Source organism: Oncorhynchus clarkii, chromosome 16 (assembly GCF_045791955.1).
Source record: "Oncorhynchus clarkii lewisi isolate Uvic-CL-2024 chromosome 16, UVic_Ocla_1.0, whole genome shotgun sequence".
Classification (NCBI taxonomy): domain Eukaryota; kingdom Metazoa; phylum Chordata; class Actinopteri; order Salmoniformes; family Salmonidae; genus Oncorhynchus; species Oncorhynchus clarkii.
The window spans coordinates 19017383-19037258 of record NC_092162.1 but is presented as its reverse complement, the minus strand read 5'-3'; the positions used below and the strand labels follow the sequence as shown (position 1 = coordinate 19037258).

General features: G+C 47.3%; 1 protein-coding gene across 5 annotated transcripts in view; it reads left to right on the top strand.

Moving 5' to 3' along the window:
* Positions 1-19876, top strand: part of LOC139368116 (retinoic acid receptor, alpha a) — a 216458-nt gene that overhangs the window by 38687 nt on the left and 157895 nt on the right. For all 5 annotated transcript variants that reach the window (XR_011626926.1, XR_011626924.1, XM_071106693.1 and 2 more), the window contains exon 2: positions 14252-14308. The gene's annotated coding sequence lies outside the window, so the exon portion shown is untranslated. The remainder of the gene's footprint in view (positions 1-14251; positions 14309-19876) is intronic.

Here is a 19876-nt window from a genome sequence, read left to right as displayed (position 1 = left end):
AATATTTTAGTCACAATTGTTTTGATGAAGTAAGCATTGTTAGCCAATTCAATTGTAAAAATTCCATTACAAATATTTCTAAAATTCTGTTACCAATATGGTAACAGAATTTTGAGTTTTAATCACTTAATAATGCATAAAAATTATTATATCTGTAAAACTTTGAGCTTTCTATCCTCATGAGGGAGAGAAATGAGAAAATATCTTAAATATATGTGGATTTTTGGTAACGGAATTTAAGGCACAAGGCAATGTTTATGTTACAAACGGCAGACAAAAATGATCCTAAACTAATAAAAAGTGTTTATTTGTTGGCAGGGGTCTGTCTTTCTAATGCCTTTTAAGAATCTTTCTGGTAGATGGTTTATAAGACTCCCTTTCCATTTGTTTGACAAGAAATCAAAGCCTTTGCTTATTCAAACATTCTAGGATGGAAAATGGTTAAAAAAATCCATTCATTAAAAAAAAACATTGACTCTTAGCTTTCATTTGATACTCATTTTGTCATGCTCCTATAGACCTCACATGTTGGTGCTCATGGGTCCTTTTACATGGAAATGACCAGTTACAGTTTCCAAGGAAATGCGTTATTTTCCAGGAAGTATCCAGCTAATAACAAACATGTGCTCTGCTCTTACAGTTTTCAAACGAGTGTGTGTGTTCATAATGCACTACACAGACGGAAGGAAAAGGGGGAACAATGACACGGAGTGACATACAGAGAAATTCGCACAGAAACAGCAGTAGTAGTTGTAGTAATAATCGTCGTCATCACATTACTGTTTGTCACCACTCAGCATCCTTAAACTTTTATAGGCCCATTCCCTCGAGCAGCTAAAGCCAAACTAGGCTATTCTTCTTCTCTCTCTGTCTCTGTCTCTGTCTCTGTCTCTGTCTCTCTCTCTCTCTCTCTCTCGTCTCTCTCTCGTCTCTCTCTCTCTCTCTGTTCGGTGTCTTGATGTTTTAAGTATTTACTCATCGTCACCACTTTACCTTCCCATGTGCCTCTGCTTGGCTGAACAGATGACTATACAGCCAGAGCTGAAGCTACGACCGTTTCAGTTGTTTTTATCCATTCTATCGATCTCATCCCTCTGTTCTAAATCTCCACTGATGTGTCTTCGGCACTGAGCTTTTTCCGTCTTTTCCCCAGAGGGTGTCTGTTCTGTTCCTTTTTTCCCCGGTGCATTCTTTTCATTTTTCTTCCCCGTGTCGTTTTTCTTGCGGTAGTGTCAGATTTTTGTTATGTATGCACCTGGTGCCTTTGATCGCAGCCCTCCTCTGTTTTGTGTACATTGCATAACCACCCGCTGCTACCATGGCTAGAGGTGTACCCTCCTTCCCTCCCTCCCCCTCTCATTCTGCCTCTTCTGTTTCTTGGCAGCCATCCAGGTCACCCTCTGCCTCCCTCCCCTGTTCCCAAACCCTGAAAGTCGGCTCAGTCGCTCTCTCTCTCTCATTCTCTCTCATTCTCTCTCATTCTCATTCTCCCAGTTGTCTCATTAGCTGCCGAGGAGTCTCTGTATGTGTCTCCTCCCAGGCAAAGTCTCACTTGACTGAGCGTACCACTTGCAGTAGCAGGGGCTCGGTACATTATTACCACAAAGCTGTCACCAACAGTATGAAGTAGCCTCTCCTCTCATGAGCCTTGAGTGAACACAGGGCAGGGAGCCTCTTAACAACACACACACTACCCATCCTGGGTGTTTTTGGCACCCAACCTAGGTGGTCTGAGGTGAGGAATGCACTGTGATGGATACTGTTCCATCTTCCTCCCTGTGTGTGTGTGTGTGTGAGACAGTCAGAGGCCTGTTTTGGATTGGCTCAGGTTTCAGGGTTGTGCTGGAATGGGCCTCTGCCTTATTGGAACTCTGACCCCCAGGGGTCATCGTCCATTACCACATGAAACCACATAAATGTCACCGGCCCTCCTGCTAAAGCCATTTGTCTTCTCCTGGGTTATTCGTCCACATCCCAGACCCCCACCTGCTTTAGTCTGACCAGCTCTCTCTCTCTCTCTCTCTCTCTCTCTCTCTCTCTCTCTCACGAACACACACGCACAGCATGCACAGTAATGGGCGCACACACACACAAGTGCACGAGCGTACACACACCATCCGAAGAAGATAAACCCAACCGCTCCACTTCAAACAGCCTCAGAGGAGCAGGGGAGCTCATCCCACCATCCCTCCCTCCCTTCCGCCGGAATAAAAACACACTGTTGAGAGGAATCTTATCTGCTCCCATTGTTCTTCATCACACAGTGGTACTTCACTCCAAAGGCGTTTTGAAGTTTCAGTGTCTATTGATGCATCCCCAAGTCTTTAGGATAGCGAATGATTGTCCAAATGACCAAGGAGGTCACTTAACCTCTGACCTTCTGACCTTAGCTTGATTCATGTGGTCATCTGAAGATTAATGTTGTCAAAAGACAGAGATGGAGTTGCACTCAAACAAATTCAGTTGTAGTACTTGTTGGTAGTAGTAGCTCACCTAATGTCATCACAAATACATCGGATCTAATGGAAATCCATGAGGCTGTTTTTGTAAACATGTCATCCCAGGTATTTTTTTCATACATTTTTTTTTTTAACCTTTATTTAACTAGGCAAGGCAGATAAGAACAAATTGTTATTTACAATGGCGGCCTACCCCGGCCAAACCCGGACGCCGCTGGCAGACGATGCTGGGCCAATTGTGCGCCACCCTATGGGACTCCCAATCACGTCCGGATGTGATACAGCCTGTAACATGACTCCATTCACATTCAGTAGCCTTTTTGTCCGTTGTTTGAGTGCAAAATAGTTGGTTAAACCATGAACCTAAATAGAAAGCCCAGTGCTTTATCAGTGCACAAGACATGCATACTTACACATGCATACTGTGTATTATACACATTATCAATGGTACTTACCCATACTTATGCCAGCAGCATACCACTCTGCATCTCACTGCTGACTTGCCTCTGAAGCTAAGCAGGATTGGTCCTGGTCAGTCCCTTGATGGGAGACCAGATGCTGCTGGAAGTTGTGTTGGAGGGCCAGTAGGAGGCACTCTTTCCTCTGGTCTAAAGAATATATCCTAGGGCAGTGATTGGCGACATTGCCCTGTGTAGGGTGCCGTCTTTCAGATGAGGCGTTAAACTGGTGTCCGGACTCTCTGTGGTCACTAAAGATCCCATGGCACTTATCGTAAGAGTAGAGGTGTTAACCCCGGTGTCTTGGCTAAATTCCCAATCTGGCCATCATGGCCACCTAATCATCCCCAGCTTCCAATTGGCTCATTCATCCCTCCTCTCCTCTGTGACTATTCTCCAGGTTGTTGCTGTGAATTAGAATGTGTTCTCAAATCAACTTACCTGGTTAAATGAGGGTTTAAAAAAAAAAAAAAAAAACTTACTGAGTGGTTGTTTACAGGAAGCTGTCAGGCGCGAGTCTCGTTGATGATAAATAAACAGGGAAGTGTCCTCCCTAATGATGGCGTACACCCGGCGATGGTGTGTATCGATTGAAAGATTGAATGCGCCTCTCAAGGGCCTTTCCAACATGAAGCATCACTCCACCGCTGTTTTTAATTATTTATTTTTTTACAACCCCCCTCCTTATTTATCTTAGATGTCCACATTGGTTTCTAGAAGGGGGAAAATGAACACATTCATCACTGGAGGATGTCGATAGAGAGAGCGTTGGTAATATGAATGCAGAGAATGTGATAACAGATGAATAGACTGCCACACAACAGTCCGAGAGAAGTGCTTGCTATAGTGCTTACATTTTAAAATGGAGTAGTTTGTTTCGGTTTTCAACTGTCTTTCTTTTGAACTGAGTGGGTTAGATAAGCAAGTCCTCGAAATTGTGTCGTGTAAGGCTATAGCTGAGTCGAGGGTCAATTCAGGAATGTCAGTCAATTCAGGAATTTAACTCTACTCTTAATAATGGATTCCACGTGTCATTCAACTGAGAATGGAATTGACTCCAGCTGCCGATACTGTCATAATGCAACGTGGGCTGCCTTTTCTATTCTATTTTATGTACATTTCTTTCTGCTCTCATTGTTTCTCTCTCCTCTCTCTGTTCTATGCGTGTAGAGCTGATTGTGTCAGGGGACCAGAGGTGTATTGTTTTCCTATAGCAGTTTTATTCCTGCGATAGTTGTCTTTATCTCTGGTTCTTTCCAGACTTCTCATGCTGCGATCATAGAAACCCCTATATTAATATGCTGGGGGTGTTGAGTGGCTTAGGGAGTGCTACTTTTGAGGTTCTCCACAGTTTCCCAACGGTTCATTTTCAGTGTTACGATAAGAAATCAAGGATCTATTTAAACTATATCTGTTTTTTTAGTTGTCTCTGCCTTTGACCTACTTTAATTCTATACTTAGCTGTGCTTTAACCAAGCCTCTATCAAGGCGAGGAAGTGTATTTACAGTGTATTTACTACAACAACGCTGCCAAAAGGTCAATGAATAGCCCATCTTCATATAAATTGACCCAATCTCTGTCCCATTCCAGTAACATGCACCAAAATCAGTGGGCTCATCAGATGCAAGATTTGTCGAGCTGTCTTTTCTAAAACTGGCGTTTAACCCCTTTATCTTTGGGGGGGGGGGGGGTTGAAGAGATCTCCGTCTACTTGGGAGGGAGCCCCCCCCTTCACCCCTCCCCCACTGATCAATGGACAGGGGGGTGAGTGTATTGGTCTGCCTGAGAGGGGGTCTCTTTAATGTTTAGTTTTTCAGCAGACAGTAAAGTTGTAATGTGGCTGCGGCGCTGCAGCCTCGGAGCTGGGAGGCTCCGACAACCTCGACCCCGGCATCATTTGTTTGGACGAGGACCCGTCAGCGCCTGTCGCGCGGCCCATGATGAAGTGTCACCCGGTAATTGTCCTGCGAAGCATCCACATCTCCACGGGGCTGGGAGGAGGGAGGGAGGGAGGGAGGGAGTGGTGGGGGGAGCTGACGGGGAGAGAAATGATCCCCTGGTCTCCCCCTGGTCTCTCTCAGCTGCACGTTTTTAGGGGGATGCCAAGTGATTCCAGTTTTACCAGTGAGTCCTAAGGAGTTGGGTCTGTTCAGTTGTTTCAGCAGAACAAAGCATGTGTGTTGCTTGTGATTACTGTATTTGTGTGAAAGCTTATCGTAACCTACGGTAATAGGCTACAGAGCCTGTGTTTAATCACAGCAGATCCGTACAAACCCCATACACACATTTCCATCTTACCATTATCTACCATCATTTTCTCTTTCCGCTCTTTGTGCTTGCATTGCTTGCCATACATACGGCACTTAGACTTCAAACCATATTTTTGTCCTATTCCACAGAAACAAATTAAACTACTCTGCTATCTGTCTGAAAAAAAAAACGTATTTGTAAGGCCGGCACAGTTAGTAAACAGATTTAGCGGCTATCGATCGTGAGATGTCTCTCTATGTAATGAAAGGCTTTTACATGACTCGCGTGGCTATTTATAGGCCGATCCATAACGTTGGGTGTACAGTGGGGCCTAATGTGCCTTTCTCTGGCGGCTGCTGCATAAATTGTCAGCGGGAGCATTAAATCAGAACTACTGCAGTAAATGGCGGGCCCTGTGATGGAGGACAGGAAGGAGGAGAGGGAGGAGGTCAAGGAAAGGGAAGAAGGTGAGAGGAGGAGGAAAATGGAAGGAGGGATGAGAGTAGAAAGAAGCGGGAGGGAGGAGAGATCAGTCCATGGAAGGAAGAGGAGAACGGTAGTACAGTAGTAGTAGAGAGCCATGGTGGGGCATTAAGAGGATAAAACAGGTAGAGACTTGAGATTTAAGAGGAGGAAAAACAGCTGAATTCATTGCAGACCAACGTCCTCTCACTGTCAACTGCGTTTATTTTCAGCAAACTTAACATGTGTAAATATTTGCATGAACATAACAAGATTCAACAACTGATACATAAACTGAACAAGTTCCACAGACATGTGACTAACAGAAATTGAATAATGTGTCCCTGAACAAATGGGGGTCAAAATCAAAAGTAACAGTCAGTATGTGGCCACCAGCTGCCTTAAGTACTGCAGTGCATCTCCTCCTCATGAATTGCACCATATTTGCCAGTTCTTGCTGTGAGATGTTACCCCACTCTTCCACCAAAGCACCTGCAAGTTCCCAGACATTTCTGGGGGGAATTGGCCCCAACCCTCACCCTCCGATCCGTCAGGTCCCAGACGTGCTCAATGGGATTGAGATCCGGGCTCATCGCTGGCCATGGCAGAACGAGCAGTATGGCTGGTGGCATTGTCATGCTAGAGGGTCATGTCAGGATGAGCCTGCAGGAAGGGTACCACATGAGGGAGGAGGATGTCTTCCCTGTAATGCACAGCGTTGAGATTGCCTGCAATGACAACAAGCTCAGTCCAATGATGCTGTGACACACCGCCCCAGACCATGACGGACCCTCCACCTCCAAATCGATCCCGCTCCAGAGTACAGGCCTCGGTGTAACGCTCATTCTTTCGACGATAAACGCAAATCCGACCATCACCCCTGGTGAGACAAATCCGCGACTCATCAGTGAAGAGCAGTTTTTGCCTGTCCTGTCTGGTCCAGCGACGGTGGGTTTGTTCCCATAGGCGACATTGTTGCCTGTGATGTCTGGTGAGGACCTGCCTTACAACAGGCTACAAGTCCTGAGTCCAGCTTCTCTCAGCCTATTGCGTACCGTCTGAGCACTGATGGAGGGATTGTACGTTCCTGGTGTAACTCGGGCAGTTGTTGTTGCCATCCTGTACCTGTCCCGCAGGTGTGATGTTTTGCTGTACTGATCCTATGCAGGTGTTGTTACACATGGTCTGCCACTGCGAGGACAATCAGCTGTCTGTCCTGTCTCCCTGTAGCGCTGTCTTAGGCGTCTCACAGTACAGACATTGCAGATGTGGCCAGGGCAATAAATTGCAGTTCTCATGCCTCCTTGCAGCATGCCTAAGGCACGTTCACGCAGATGAGCAGGGACCCTGGGCATCTTTCTTTTGTGTGTGAGTTGAGTTTATTTTTTATTTTTACAGGGACAGTGCACATTAATCAACGTTTCAGTAAAAGTGCCGGTTTTAGCCAGCCGGCTAATTTTCAACCGCAGTCCCTGGGCAGGTTATTAAAAACAATTACAATATAGACAATAGCAACATAGAACAAGCAAGACATAGCAACATAGGACAAGCAAGACATAGCATACAGACAGAGCAACATAGGACAAGCAAGACGTAGCATACAGACAGAGCAACATAAAACAAAAAGCAGCAAGACAAAATTCATAAAAGTAACAAAGTGTTTCCACACCTCACAAGCTACAGACAACAGACAACATGGAAAGCGGCAACACACAGCTAGGGACCATGTTCACAAATCTGATTGACCTTTAGCCATGTCTTCAAGCATTTTGTGAAAGTGTGATATGTGGTGCAGTTATGATGGCAGTGTATTACAGACATGGGAAGCTCTCACAGAGAATGCAGATTTACTAAAGGTGCTTTTCCTTAGGGGAACTATACAGTCACCTCTCATGGCAGACCTTGTGGATCTGCTGCCATATGTCTGGGTTTTCTGTTTAACAAAAATACTGAGTGGAGGGGGAGCCAGGCCATTTAGGATCTTGAATACAAGACATGCGTCTGTGTATTGCACAAGATTTTTCCCAACTCAAGAGCTCATGCTTTCTAATGATGTGACAATGATGATGGCTATTGGGCTTCCTATCAAGCACTTTGACAGCCTGTTTGTAGACAGACTGAATAGGTTTTAATGTTGTACAGCAAGCTTGGGCCCAACTAGTCAAGCAGTATGTTAAGTGGGGGAGTATCATAGATTTGAAGTACAGTTTTGCTACCTCTGTAGTCAAACAATTTCATATAAATCGGAAATTAGCTAGGTTGAATTTGGTTATTTGAATGACCTTTTTCACATGCTTTTTAAAAGAGAGGTTGGAATCAAGTATGATGCCAAGGTACTTAAAATCGGATACCACCTGGAGCTTCTCCCCTGACACATAGACATCTGGCTCAGTAGCATCTGTTGCCCTCTTTGTGAAGAACATGCAAACAGTTTTTTTCACATTGAGATACAAACACGAGTCACTGAGCCACTTTGTAACCTGGACCATTACAGTAGTGAGTTCTTGTGCAGCTTGTTGTTTGCTCTTTGCATGCACATATATCACTGTATCATCTGCATACATTTGAACTTCAGACCCAGTACAGACAGAAGGCAGATCATTAATGTACAGGCTGAACAGGAGGGGCCCCAGTATTGACCCTTGGGGCACGCCCACATCATAGCTACGAGTGGGCGACAGCTCATTGCTCACTCTGACACACTGAGTTCTGCCTTCAAGGTATGATTTCATCCATCTCAAGGCATCAGGGGAAAAGTTGAACTTGGACAATTTTGTGATGAGAATCTCATGGTTAACAGTATCAAAAGCCTTCCTTAGGTCCAGAAACACAGCCCCAACAGCACCCTCTTTGTCCATCTTGGACTTCACATTTTCCAGAAGAAAGCAGTTGGCCGTTTCTGTGGAGTGTTTCGCTCTGAAGCCAAACTGCATGGAGTGTAATGTGAAGGGGCTGTTGTTGAGGTGGGCAATCAGTTGTTCTGCTACACACTTTTCAACAACCTTTGACACCACAGGTAGTATACTAATGGGCCTGTAGTTACTCACGTCAGCAGGGTCGCCTGATTTAAAGATGGCCGTTATTATGGCCGACTTCCATACCCTTGGAAACACACCGAGACCAATAGATGTGTTGGTGACCTTAGTAATAGGGCCAATGAGTGACTCTTTGTAGTTTTTAAGAAAGGTAGAGTCCATCCCAAACACATCTTTGGCTTTAGAGTTCTTTAGTGAGCTAATCACCTTGTTCACCTTTGACTCAGAAAGGTGTTAGAAAGGTGTTTTGGTGTTAGTGTCTTAACGACCCGTTCCACAGGTGCATATTCATTAATTGTTTATGGTTCATTGAACAAGCATGGGAAATAGTGTTGGAATCCCTTTACAATGAAGATCTGTGAAGGTATTTGGATTTTTACAAATTATCTTTGAAAGACAGGGACCTGAAAAAGGGACGTTTCGTTTTTTGCTGAGTTTATATTAGTTTCTATGGTTGCAGTGCAGCAGTGTGGCCCTGGCAGTGCCTCTCTCGGAATGAGGAGAAGGCCTCCCTTTAAATGAGGAGAAGGCCTCCCTTTAATGGGCTAGCCGGGGGCTCTCTCCTTTTCTTTTTCTCTCTCTCTCTCGCTGCAGCTCCCCACTGGGTTTGCAGCATTAACACTGACACACAGGGAGAAGAGAAGCAATAACGCAGGCCAAATTACCACCAAAATGCACACACACACACACACACACACACACACACACACACACACACACACACACAGCCAAGATGATGATGAATATCTCTGCTGATTAGTTAGCTTAGCAGAGGAGGGAGGGATGTGCTCAGGCAGAAATTGGGGTGCAGATTATGTTGAGGATAACTATCTTCAGACGCTGCTTGACAGTTGAAACTAAGGAGGGGTACTACTTCAGTTTGGGGCTTGCCTGAATAGAAAAGTTGCTGTTCGGGGAGATGGGCAAGTAGGGGGCACTCATCCCCATGGACCAATGAAGCTTTACACCTGGGCCCGTATTAGCGTCTCAGTGTAAGAGTGCTGATCTAGGATCAGATGAGCCTTTTGGCTCATAATGAAAACGCATCCTAGATCAGCAGTCCTGCCCTGAGACTCTTTGAGTACGGAACCCTGATGGTCCCATGAACCCATCTCCCACAGTTTTCACACGACAAAGAGCCTCTATTGTCCAAGATGGTGGTTTTAATTAACACCGTCAAGACCCTCTTCATTAGAGGAAGTCCTCTTCAGTGGAGGGAAGCTGAGCCCCCTATTAGCCCCAGATGGTTATATACAATGGGAGCTATTGCTAGCTAGGCTCTAGACTAGAAGCTAGGCAAATGGAAAAGGGGTGTCTTTAATTGTGCCTTGGATGGCATCCTCTCCTCCAACACTGCTCCCAGGGCTCCCAGCTGCTCTGACGCGGCTGGATAACTGGCTCCTGAAAGGTTCCTCGAGCCAGAGCTAAGAGACAAAACGGGTATTGGTTCGGAGGGCCTCCGCTAGCCCGGCGGTGCTCGCTAGCGCAATAAACGAGCCGTGGATGAGCCAATTTCCTCTGGCACGGCACCCCTCCGAGGAGTTTGCCGAGTCAACGAGAACCACCTGGGCCGTACAGTGATTGGCCCTGGCAGTGCGGCATAGCGTTCTACTCGTCAAAGTTTACTGAGGTATTGTTGAACCCAATTTGGTGGTTGGACTGAGGAATAATGTTTACTGTAAGAGAACGTTTGGAGGTTTGTCTCAGAAACCCAAAGACCAATGTTATTGTTCCCCTGGTGGTGTGGACAGTATGCTAAGTGAGCTACATCAATGGGAATTCAACCATCTGTAAAATCTATGTTTTTTTCACCCATCTGATCTTCATTGGGCTCTTTGGCCTGTTTTGAGGCTTCAGTTCAGCATTGTGTTGCTTGTTGTTTGGACAGAATTAGACTAGTTGGATTAATTGAGTCTGGCATGTATTTGACTGTGTTTGTCAAATTTTCTCTGTGGTCAGGGGTCAGTGGTCAGCAGTGGCCTAAGGATCTAGGTCACTACGAGGAGTTGGGGACATGTCCATGTGTGTGTGACCCTCCATTCCTCCTGTCCTCAGGGAGTATCATGGATGGATGACTCAAATCAAATTTTATTGGTGACATGCACATATTTAGCAGATGTTATTGTGGGTGTAGCGAAGTGCTTGTGTTCCTAGCTCCAACAGTGCAGTAATATCTAACCAATCTAAAAGTAAAAGAATGGAATTAAGAAATGTATAAATATTAAATTGAGCAATGTCGGAGTGGCATTGACTAAAACACTGTAGAATAGAATACAGGATACACTGTATTTTATTCAATGCCACCCCGGCTGCATGCTGGCTGGAGTACAGTAGAGCTGATTGCATTTGATGATAGCAATACGTATCTTAGTGTGTGTGTGTGTATCTGTCTGAGGAAGGGGGTGTATCTGTATCTGACCAGAGGCAGGCTCACACGAGGGGCCTTCACAGTTCACTGCCCAGGTCTGTTTCTGGCGGGCATATGTTCAGTGTGTCTGCTTTCCTGGCCCTCTTTGCCCACTGCCTAGCCCCCTCATCTCTCCATCTCCCTGCTCTCTTTATTGTTCTATCTACCCTTCTACGTGTCCCTCCATCTCTCTCGCTCTTCATCCTCTCCTCTATCTACCGCTCTCCCTCCATCTCTCTCACTCTTCATCCTCTCCTTTCCTCTATCTACCGCTCTCCCTCCATCTCTCTCGCTCTTCATCCTATCCTTTCCTCTATCTACCGCTCTCCCTCCATCTCTCTCGCTCTTCATCCTCTCCTTTCCTTTATCTACCGCTCTCCCTCCATCTCTCTCGCTCTTCATCCTCTCCTTTCCTCTATCTACCGCTCTCCCTCCATCTCTCTCGCTCTTCATCCTCTCCTTTCCTCTATCTACCACTCTCCCTCCATCTCTCTCACTCTTTATCCTCTCCTTTCCTCTATCTACCGCTCTCCCTCCATCTCTCTCGCTCTTCATCCTCTCCTTTCCTCTATCTACCACTCTCCCTCCATCTCTCTCACTCTTCATCCTCTCCTTTCCTCTATCTACCACTCTCCCTCCATCTCTCTCGCTCTTCATCCTCTCCTTTCCTCTATCTACTGCTCTCGCTCCATCTCTCTTTGGTCACCCTGTGCTCCCTCTCTCCATCTCTCTTTGGTCACCCTGTGCTCCCTCTCTCCATCTCTCTTTGGTCACCCTGTGCTCCCTCTCTCCATCTCTCTTTGGTCACCCTGTGCTCCCTCTCTCCATCTCTCTTTGGTCACCCTGTGCTCCCTCGCTCCATCTCTCTTTGGTCACCCTGTGCTCCCTCTCTCCATCTCTCTTTGGTCACCCTGTGCTCCCTGTCCTCGTTGTTTGTCAGTCAGTCTCTCCAGCTGAAGAGGACCCCGATCTGCTCCTTGGCATTTGGCCCTCTAATTCTGTTGGCGGCCCATGAATACTCTTTAAATCCCAGCTTCATGAGAATCCCTCCATTGTTTCCCACCAAATGAGTGAGTGAGTGAGTGAGTGAGCGAGCGTTGGACGATTATGCTGCTGAAGCCTCATAAAGAAACAAATCATAAAGAACTGAATCATAAAACAACAAGTATAACCTCCTATTTTTCTCAAAATCCTCCACTGCCAGGTTACATGCATCAGATCTGGTCTGATCCTTCATTCATTGTGCTTTGTTGTGTTATCAACAATGAGTGAACGTGGAGCTAGCCTATCAGAATGCCAAGTCAGTTATTAAGTATGCGTAGCTAGCCAATAGGAGTGCGTAGCTAGCCAATAAAAATAAAATTAGCTTCATTCCCAGAGCCAAAGGTTATAATGTGTCTACAGTGTGTTTGACAGCTGCCTCGGTTTTCAGCGGACAAATAAACCCTCTAACTGATAACATTGAACAAATCACTTTCTAGTTCTGGCACATTACTGTTCTGCAGGGCTGCTGGGCTACAAATCAATCCAGCTGGCCATGTCTTCATTTCAGATGCAGCACGATCGTTACCGTTGCTCTGTCTGTAGTTCCGATCGAGGCCTTTGTAGAACTGAGCGGTTTGATTTTACATGTGCAGAATCCAAAAATGCCCTCTCTAGTTGCAAACGGAAAACGGCCCAACGCTTGCACTCCTAGAGGCAGGAACAGCCAGCCTGGTCAAGAGAGGAGGAAAAGGAGAAATGAAGGAGGGATGAATGGATGGACAGGAGGGGAAATATGAAACAGTGGAAGCTCTCTCTCTCTCACGCACACACACACACTCATACTCACTCTCTGTGTGTGTGTCTGTGTGTCTTTGTTCGGCGGCGGGCTCCTCTTGGCACGTAAATCATAATGGATATCATGAACCAGCTGGGTTGGTGGGGCCTGTCTGTCTGGTGGCTGTGGGGCTACTGCCATGACCTACCCTTTCTCTATCACACGCATCAGTTGATCACACACACGCAAGCATGCGCGCACACACACAGACACATCAGTCAATCACTATGTATACACACACACACACACACACACACACACACACACACACACACACACACACACACACACACACACACCCATATGTTTTCATGTCATACACACACACACACACATCCATAGACATACTGTAGTAAGATAGGTTTACACACACTCACACACACTTGTGCCAGACACACATTTAGTTGGGCCCTCCTCACCAGACACAATGGACATTAGTGGCTCAGCTTGCCTTCAGACTTGATGGGAGGGATGAAAAATGGAACTTATCCTGTTTTATCCCCCCCCCCCCTCCCCCTCTTTCCCTCTCACTTCATCCCATATCTGTCACTTGTCTGGAGGACACAGGCAGCTGTGGGTACAATACATGGGACTGCATCTCCTCTCCCTGTATTCAAGACTGGGCCTTTACAACATGGCTGAAGCCATGAGTCCATGGTCATATTCATTAGGTACAAAACGGAAGAAAATGGACCAAAACAGGCAGGGACAACATGAACTTGTACATTTAGGAAGTGTTTTCGCTACGGTGTACCCTAATGAATACTTAGTTGCACAGCAAAACACATTGCCAGTGAGTGAAGGCTTTGTAGGGCTCTCCGCCTCTATCTCCGCCTGTATCCTATGAATTTAAAGCACTGCGTCCTAACGTTGTTACAGTAGCAACATTTGTCAGTGTGAGTGACCATTAGGAAACCAAATTAAGTGTGGTATAGTGAGTGAGTAAGCTGTAATGTAATGGATTCCGTCATGGCTGACCCTCCCAGCTGAGCCAGGCTCAAATGGCTGTCATTTGTGGGGGAGACTGCAAGGAGACCTGGGAGCCTAGGGGTAGGAGTGGTGGTGGTGGGGGGGACAGCTCCAGCCCTCCCTGACTAATACAGCTAATAAACTTAATTTAAGCTAATGTCCTTTTCCTTTTGTCCCTCTCTTTGTCTCTCTCTCTCTCTCTCTCTCTCTCTCTGTTTTTTGCTTCCCCCCCACACGCTTTTGATCTTTCCCACTTTCTTTCTCTCTCTTTTTACTCCCTCTTTCTCTCACTATTGCTTACTCTCTCGTTTTTTTTCTGCTTTGTTTTTTCTCTCTCCTTCTCGCTCTCTCTTTTTCTCTCTCTCTCACTCTCTCTCTCTCTCTCTCACAGAAAAGGTACCCAAGCTATCGAGGCCACCTGCCATCCACCCGGAAGCACAGTTGGCCGGTGAGTAGACCACTCCATCAGTCTGAGCACTGTCATTAGAGCAGGGAAGAGGAGATCACCGGTAGGCAGGCGCACACACACACACACACACGCACACACACGCACACGAGAGAGTCAACTCCAGCTTACCGTATCACTCATTATCACAAACACTGCACTGTGTCCTACTGGTAGTGAAAGCTACTCCTTAAGGGTAATGTTGTATACACTTGTGGTTAGTTTTGGATTGCTGTGCGTGTGACGTGATTGCTGTGTGTGTGTGTGTGTGTGTGTGTGTGTGTGTGTGTGTGTACACTTACTCTCTCCCTATAGTTTCTGTGGTAGTGTGCTTTCATGCGGTCATTGGAGTGTGTGTAAATGCACTGTTGGTGTTCATTTGAAGAGGAAGCTGTAGTCTCACTGTGGCGGAGGGTCAGATGGAAAATGGCATAGGTACAGGCCCCTGTAAATGTGTCTGTTCTTTGTTTGAATGTCAACACTGTGGCGAGGACAAGCAAGCGCTTATATTTAGCAGCGGTTTGTTTCTTGTTCTCGATCGCGTGTCACACGAGAGGACAGAATACATGCTCGCCGTTTCTACCGGAAAATGGTACGCAGGTAGATTTAGATTTTCCACGTCCTTTTTGGATGTTGTGCCGAGGTACGACAACTCTTTAACGTGACCTGTGTTTGCCACCGTTGAACGCCAAGAGATTTGCTTTACATAGTATACCAGTACATCCTTCCTCTGGCTTCCCCTTAAATGGAATCATCTTCCCATGTGCCACAAGTCCGGACCCGTGAAGATCAACTTAGACCACAAGAACAAGCATTTACAGGCAGGCCAACGTTAAGATAATCAGATGCATCTACGACTGAGAATACGCCTGAGGTCGACATATCTCCTCTTCAAGTTGAACTCGCTGAACTAGATCCCGATCCGTAGCCATTTGTGGCGAGCGAAGCAGTCTGGGCTCCATGGATCCTGTTGAATGAGGCGCGATCATTTTGACATGTGAAAGGTTGAGACCGTTTCCGACTATTTTGTGCAGAAAACCTAATGATATCATCCCATTTGCAGCCGAAACCCCCAGGGATTTCTCTCTGCCCCGTGGTTGTTGTTGAAGCCTACTCCCCGCCAGAGAAAAACACTATGCTTCATGTCTCTGAGCTGAAAGCAGGAAGGGGGTAGGAGGGGAAAAGCCACATTTCATGACCATGAATTATAGATCACTGTGTTTCTTGTCGGACACATTTTAAGTGGAAATGTCCTCTCATTGCCTGTGTGTGTGTTTTGAAGTGGAGGCCGATTACTGCGTGTTGTCAGGACTACCAAGATTTCAATGAAATCCAGAAGAAAAAAGGGCTGAGGTGTGAGCTTGCCAGTCCGTCTACAGGACTCTGTCTGCCAGTGTTAACCCACCCAGACGCGCAGCAATAACAATAAATCCTACAGGCTAATCACCCTCGGCTCTCGCCTCCAAACCGGAGCGACGCAACATTACCCAGCGCTCCCTTCAATTAGGCCATTCATCACCGGTCTTATCTGGCCGTGGGTTTGATTGAGTGTTGCGAGGGGAGGCGTTGAGGCTGCGTTTCGACGTGATGGGGGGGGGGGTGTTGATGGTAATGGAATTGGGAATGGGGGGTGGGGGGTAGAAGTACTCTCTAGAGGTGAGGGAGGGGGGTGGGGAGAAGGAGGTGAGGGAGCTGCGAGCCAGACTGAACCAGATCGACAGGAGTGTATAAATCAAACCAGATGATAGGCTCCTATCCCGCTACTCTGATTTGCTTGTCTGAGCCGGCAGATTTTTCTCTTCTTCCCCCTGTTATGTGTGGGCTGGCTGGTAGACGAGGCCTCCCTCTTTTTCTCTCCCCCTGAAACAGATTTGTCTGGGGCCCCTGTCCAATCTCCAGCCGCGCTGGGTGTTGTGAGACAGGCGACACATTTTAATAACCAACTCGGAGGTGTAATTTAAGGGCCCGCGAGGAAGATTGGACTGATTTATGTGGGCCAGCCCTAATGGCAGCACAGATATGGCTCCCAGCCTAAATTGGTGGTAATGAAAGTTTTGTGCAAATGGAGGCTGGGAAAAGGCATCCTCGCCCAGTCGCTGGCTGTCCATCTCTATTTCTTTCTTCCCTTTCCCCCCATCTTATTTCTCTCTCGTTTGAGATCGATCTGTCTCTCTATTCCGCTCTGCCTCCCTCCTTACCTACTGTTTCTGACTACAGTGTATCTCTCCCTCTCTCTTCATCTGTCCCGCCCTTTCTCTCTCTCTCTGTCTCTCTCTCGCTCTATCTCTGTGTGGAGATGTGGGGGGTTGGTGCAGATGGGTTGGGGGACGGGGGGGGGCTTCTCCGGTGGTGTCGAGACAGATTCATCCATAACCACTGACAGATGGCTGTCTCCCTCTCCTTCTGTCCCTCCCTCCCCCCTTCTCTGGAATCACTTTCAGCAGGCCTGCAGCACTGACAGTCCTGCTTGAAATGCACCAGACCAGAGATATACATATTTGAAGCTGTCCACTATATCATCATGTCTACCTACCTGTGCTCATCTTATATTCACTTTGCATTTTCCGTATGTGTCAAGGAGATACAAAAGCTGCACATACTTCTGGTTCAGACCCAGTTGTAGTAGACAATGAACCTAATATCGCCGTGAACATGACACCCATATTTAGATTCCCTGGCAATTCCTCGAATGCTGAGAAGTGTGTGTGTGTCCAGACCGGTCCACGGCTTCCTCTGACCACCATCACAATGAGAAGGAAGAAGAGAGTGGGAGAGAAATAGTGAGTGGACCGAGATGGATAGAAACAGGCAGAAACAAGTGCAGGGTAGGAGGATATAGGAGTGAGTGAGAGCGCTCCCACGTGCGAGGGCGAAACCCCCACGAGAATAGATTGTCTGTACCGCCCCTCAATGCAACTGAACAAAGTCAAATGTAATTTGATTTGAATGCACGCCTCCCAGGCCCAGCACTTCTGTCCTTTATCCCTCCTCCTACCACACACGCGTCTCATGGACGACTAACAGAAATGTTTTCAGTGGCGGTGTTGGTCGCCTCCCCTCCTGTCCTCTGCCACGTTGAGTCAGGCACCGATCTGTGACTGAGAAGTCCGTTGGCGTTTTCTCTGAGGCGGTGGTGTGACACGCATAGTGCTAATTAGATCAAAAGGAGGATTTAGTTTTTCGAGCATTGTTTCAACCCTGTAATGAGACTGAAGAAGGCTGCACATATAGCCTATACTAGCTAGGAGTGCATATACAGTATAGAGGGCTCACACACAGATAAGAAGAAAAAAGTGTTGGAGGTAATACTGCGTGTGTGTGTGTGTGTGTGTGTGTGTGTGTGTGTGTGTGTGTGTGTGTGGGGGAGTTATCGTTTCTACGAAGAACTCTGGAGTACAGAGAAAAACAAAGACATCACATAAGGCGCCAGAGCTCTGCCCACTCTCCCCCCTCCACCCTCCCTTCGACCAGGGCCCCCTATAAAGCCAATTTCCTAACTCAAGACATATTGCACAACAGCCATATCCTTCTGCAACATCCTGAGCAAATATGAACCAACAGTACAGTTCGTGCCACACCACAGTAGTTTCCTACTCTTCACCCAATCAATGAACAGCGTTGGGCGGTGCAACATTTAAAAAAAATAATAATAATTTCAGCCAACCGTGTAAATAGTGTGACAATAACAACCCTAGTGACGCGGAGCTCCGTTGTTCCACTCGCCCGGGCCTGGACAGCGGTCGACACGACCTCGTATATGAGTGTCAACCGCTTGTGAAGTTGACCTTGGCCGCTGTAGAGCCGTTGATTACTCCAGCAAGTCTGCGGCTGTCTCCCAAAACACTGCTCACATACACACACACACACACACACACACACACACTGTTTGCTCAGTCCCCCGAAATGGCACTAAAATGCATTTTGGGCTAAGATCATACCACTAATTCAGCGTCTTCCCAAGGCCCTCTCTGAGCAAAGCTGTTCTGGCTGTTCTGTCCTAGATGCTATGTTGTTAATGGTCCAACATGTCTGTCAGGCTCTGGTGGAGTGGCACAATGTTCTGGGGAGCATTGTTGCTTTGAATTGAACAACTTTATTGTCCAAGGGTTGTACTTATATTGGACACTGGTGAAGGTATGGAGGGTTCCTCACTGGCTTCGGTGACAGAGTGGATGGTGTTTGTGTGTGTGTCCCCCCACCCCCCCACCCATTCTGTACATTATATTAGTGAATGGTTGCGCACAGAGAGAGGTGGGGGTGGTTCTGTTTATTTGTTACCCAGCGTTGGCTAGTGGCGGAGGCGTGGGGGCAGGCTGGCATTTATTGGGACGACTCATGTACTGGAGGTTGCTCTGCAGAGTGGTCACTAGCTGGCACAGCCACAAAGTCATAAAATCTGATTTAAAACCTAACCTTAACCACACTGCTAACCCTAATGCCTAACTGTAACCTTAAGTTAAGACCATAAAGCACATTTTTGTTTTCATAAATCTTTACGATACAGACAATTTTGACTTTGCAGCTGGCCCATCTAGCGGAAATCGCTCAGTTCAGCCTCCAGAGCAAGATTCATGACAAACGTCAACCTGCGGCATAGGGGGGACTGGTGGAGGAGGGGGGTGCCTCAGCGAAGGCGCTGATGGGAAAGAGATGAATCGCTCGCCGGTGTCAGAAATGGTCACATGACGTGGGGGGGGGGGGGGGGGTTGACTGATTAACCTGTTTACCTCCCTGAAAATGCTCCAGGCGCCATTCTGATTAAAGTTCAGACTTCCATCTATCACCGCCACCGCCCTAGCCACGCAGGCAACCAGCCCCACCACCACAGCAGAATGAATGGGATCCGTTGCAAACCTAATATTGTTTGCCGGGTGGAATCATTTGCATTTGGCCATCATGATCCTCTCCGAATGGAGGCATAGAAATAAAAATCCACTGGCAATTACTAATGGGTTTACCCTATTCATCTTTCTCTTTCTCCGTCTCCCTCTCCAGTTCTATCCTTCTCCCTCTGCAGTTCTCTCCGTCTCCCTCTGCAGTTCTCTCCGTCTCCCTCTGCAGTTCTCTCCGTCTCCCTCTGCAGTTCTCTCCGTCTCCCTCTGCAGTTCTCTCCGTCTCCCTCTGCAGTTCTCTCCGTCTCCCTCTGCAGTTCTCTCCGTCTCCCTCTGCAGTTCCCTCCTTCTCCCTCTGCAGTTCCCTCCTTCTCCCTCTGCAGTTCTCTCCGTCTCCCTCTCCAGTTCACTCCGTCTCCCTCTCCAGTTCACTCCGTCTCCCTCTGCAGTTCTCTCCGTCTCCTTCTGCAGTTCTCTCCGTCTCCCTCTGCAGTTCTCTCCGTCTCCCTCTGCAGTTCTCTCCGTCTCCCTCTGCAGTTCTCTCCGTCTCCCTCTGCAGTTCTCTCCGTCTCCCTCTGCAGTTCTCTCCGTCTCCCTCTGCAGTTCTCTCCGTCTCCCTCTCCAGTTCACTCCGTCTCCCTCTGCAGTTCTCTCCGTCTTCCTCTGCAGTTCTCTCCGTCTCCCTCTGCAGTTCTCTCCGTCTCCCTCTGCAGTTCTCTCCGTCTTCCTCTGCAGTTCT